The 3,766-nt window shown below is 48.8% G+C and overlaps 1 protein-coding gene across 1 annotated transcript in view; it reads right to left on the bottom strand.

Moving 5' to 3' along the window:
* LOC148659587 (ceramide synthase-like) overlaps positions 1–3,766 on the bottom strand; it is a 164,848-nt gene that overhangs the window by 14,385 nt on the left and 146,697 nt on the right. The gene's annotated exons all lie outside the window — the stretch shown is intronic.

Here is a 3,766-nt window from a genome sequence, read left to right as displayed (position 1 = left end):
GTCAGCAGGAGTCAGTGCGTAGTTACTGATCTCTGAGTGAGGGTGTTCACCCGCAGTGTGAGAGTGAGTGTTCACCCGCAGTGTGAGAGTGTGTTCACCTGCAGTGTGTGAGCACGTGTGTTCACCTGCAGTGTGAGTGTGTGTTCACCCGCAGTGTGAGTGTGTGTGTTTACCTGCAGTGTGACTATGTTCACCTGCAGTGAGTGTGTTCACCACAGTGTGTGTGTGTGTGTGTTCACCAGCAGTGTGAGTATGTTCACCCGCAGTGTGTGAGCGAGTGAGCTCACCTGCAGTGCAAGTGTGTTCACCGCAGTGTGTGAGTGTGTGTTCACCCGCAGTGTGAATGTTCACCCGCAGTATGTGAGAGTGTGAGCTCACCTGTAGTGTGAATGTGTTCACCTGCAGTGTGTTCAGCTGCAGTGTGCGTGTGTTCACCGCAGTGTGTGCGTGTTCACCTGCAATGTGAGTGTGTTCACCGCAGTGTGTGCGTGTGTGTTCACCTGCAGTGTGAGTGTGTGTGTTCACCTACAGTGTGAGTGTGTGTTCTCTTACAGTGTGTGAGTGTGAGCTCACCTGCAGTGAGTGTGTTTACCTGCAGTGAATGTGAGTGTGTTCACCTGCAGTGTGTGTGAATGGGTGTGCGAGTGTGTTCACATGAAGTGTGTGTGAATGTGTGTTTTCATCTGCATTGTGTGCGTGTGTGTGAATGTGTTCAAGTGTGTTCACATGAAGTGCATGAATGTGTGGGTGTCTTCACCTGCAGTGTGTGTTCACCCTCAGTGTGGGTGTGTGTTCATCTACAGTGTGTGTTCACATGCAGTTTGTGAGTGTGTTCACCCGCAGTGTGAGTGTGTATTCACCTGCCGTGTGTGTGTGCTCACCCACAGTTTTGTGTGTGTTCACCTGCAGTGCATGCATTCATCTGCAGTGTGTGTTAATGTGTGTGTATGTGTTCACCTGCAGTGTGTCTGTGTGTGTATGTTCATCTGTAAGTAGTGTGTGTTCACCTACAGTGTGTGTCTGTGTGTGAGTGTGTGTTCACCTGCAATGTGTTAGTATGTGTTCACCTGCAGTGTCTGTGTGTGTGTGTGTGTGTGTGTCTGTGTGTGTGTGTGTGTGTGTGTGTGTGTGTGTGAGATGGAGAAGAATGGTTTTTGCTCCAAGACATGGGGTTGCCTAGGTAACCACACTGGAAAAGTGCTGAGAGGGTTAGAGAGAGAGGAGAGAGGGGAGAGGAGGGGGAGAGAGAGGGGAGGGGGGGGGGAGAGAGGAGAGGAGGGGGAGAGAGAGAGGAACAGTGAGTCTGTCTCCCAATAATGCTCCAGCCGCCTACAGTATATGTCAATATTTTATAATATGTCTTTGTTGTAAATGTCTGTAACATGTCTTCTATTTTATGTTTTGTTCCATGTTAATTTTATTATTTTTATTTGCTTTGGCAACACTGATTGTACCCATCGGTCATGCTAATAAAGCACCTTGAATTGAACTGAAACTGAGTGAAGAGAGAGAGAGGGAGAGAGGAGAAAGAGAGAGGAGAGAGGGGAGAGGGGAGAGGGGAGAGGAGAGAGAAAGGGGAGAGAGGAGAGAGGAGCAGGAGAGAGAGGAGAAAGGGAAGACGACAGTTTGATGGAAGAAACTCAGTTAATTTGCTCGTGAAGGTCTCATGAATAATTGACTCCTGCAGCCCAGAGGAAGGAGTCGGAATAGGGGGGTGAGTGTGTTCTGGCAGCAGGTCCCCACCCCCCCCACTGAGACCGTGTGTGTGTGTGTGTGTGTGTGTGTGTGTGTGTGTGTGTGTGTGTGTGTGTGTGTGTGTGTGTGTGTGTGTGTGTGTAATTATGTGTATGTGTGTGAGTGTGTAATTGTGTGTGAGTGTGTGTGTGTAATTATGTGTATGTGTGTGAGTGTGTGTGTGTAATTATGTGTATGTGTGTGAGTGTGTGAGTGTAATTATGTGTGTGTGTGTGAGTGTGTAATTGTGTGTGAGTGTGTGTAATTGTGTGTATGTGTGTGAGTGTGTAATTGTGTGTATGTGTGTGAGTGTGTAATTGTGTGTGAGTAATGTGTGGGGAGCTGCTCCTGTCATAATGCGGCGCAGGAGAGCCCAGGAATGGGAGGAGTGTGGAGAGGAGAGGAGGAGAGAAACATCCCCCAGAATCACGACTGATTAGAATCCCAGTTCAGAACTCATCCAGCTCCCAGTCCAGTCAGTCCAGTCCAGCCTGGAGAGTCTCAGACTGCTCTGTCAGTGTCAGTGGAGTCTGCTTATAATCCCAGTTCAGAACTCATCCAGCTCCCAGTCCAGTCAGACCAGTCCAGCCTGGAGAGTCTCAGACTGCTCTGTCAGTGTCAGTGGAGTCTGATTCTAATCCCAGTTCAGAACTCATCCAGCTCCCAGTCCAGTCAGACCAGTCCAGCCTGGAGAGTCTCAGACTGCTCTGTCAGTGTCAGTGGAGTCTGATTATAATCCCAGTTCAGAACTCATCCAGCTCCCAGTCCAGTCAGACCAGTCCAGCCTGGAGAGTCTCAGACTGCTCTGTCAGTGCCAGTGGAGTCTGATTAGAATCCCAGTTAATAATTAATCCAGCTCCCAGTCCAGCCAATCTAGATGTATTTATAATGCCCTTAGGGGCAGTAAAGGTTAATTCAATCTCCATCCAGACAGCTTTACTCTATGGAGGAACAAGTTATAGGTTTATTATTCATCACAATGAACTCATACATCAGAAAGACCACCGAAACCAAAATTATCCTGCAGCTAGGATCACACACTCTCCCTTCCCTTAACGACAGACTACTGTTCTTTTAAATTTTCTCCATTCATTGGAAGTTTCATTTCACACCTCTCTGCACCCATTCTGACTTCACACCTCTTGATTGGCCTCTCTTTCTGTCCCCTGCTCCCGCCTCTCACTCCTCCTCCCTCCCAACCTTTGTTCTCCCGCTACTTTACCTTAGCCCACTGCCCTGTCTCTCTCACACCTGAAGAAGGCTCCACGGCCGAAACGTTGTGTTCTCTTTCTTCTTCTTTTTTTCAGCATAGAATAAACCTACTACTTGTTCATTTGCAGCCTACGCATGCTGACGCAGCTCCCCACCTGAACTACGTAGCTTTACTCTATATCAGTATCAGGCAGATGGACACATTCAGCTCTGGCACCACCTGGTGGTGATATACGACCAGTACACCTCCCACAGAGCTACACAAAGACAAAGAAACGCAGGTATATGATTACAGAAATGATCCCTGAGGATACAGAGAAACACACGTGTGAAACTGATCACACCACTCTTCTAAATGACACACTAATCCCCGCTTCTCAATACTAGTAACATTCCCAGCAGTTCTCACATACGAATGCGCAGCACAGAGATAGCCTGGAGTCGAGAGGAGAGTCCAGCACACTGCAGTACACTCAGTGATGCAGAGCACTGAGACCAGTACAGTACAGGAAGAAGAGCTGTGCACTCAGACCAGAACAGTACAGTACAGGAGGGAGAGCTGTGTGCTCAGACCAGTACAGTACAGGAGGAAGAGCTGTGTGCTCAGACCAGTACAGTACAGGAGAGAGAGCTGTGTGCTCAGACCAGTACAGTACAGGAGGGAGAGCTGTGTGCTCAGACCAGTACAGTACAGGAGAGAGAGCTGTGTGCTCAGACCAGTACAGTACAGGAGGGAGAGCTGTGTGCTCAGACCAGTACAGTACAGTACAGGAGAGAGAGCTGTGTGCTCAGACCAGTACAGTACAGTACAGTACAGGAG

The sequence above is a fragment of the Lepisosteus platostomus genome, chromosome 6 (assembly GCF_059453375.1).
Source record: "Lepisosteus platostomus isolate fLepPlt1 chromosome 6, fLepPlt1.hap1, whole genome shotgun sequence".
NCBI classification, from domain to species: Eukaryota; Metazoa; Chordata; class Actinopteri; order Semionotiformes; family Lepisosteidae; genus Lepisosteus; species Lepisosteus platostomus.
This window is presented reverse-complemented; position numbering and strand designations above follow the sequence as displayed.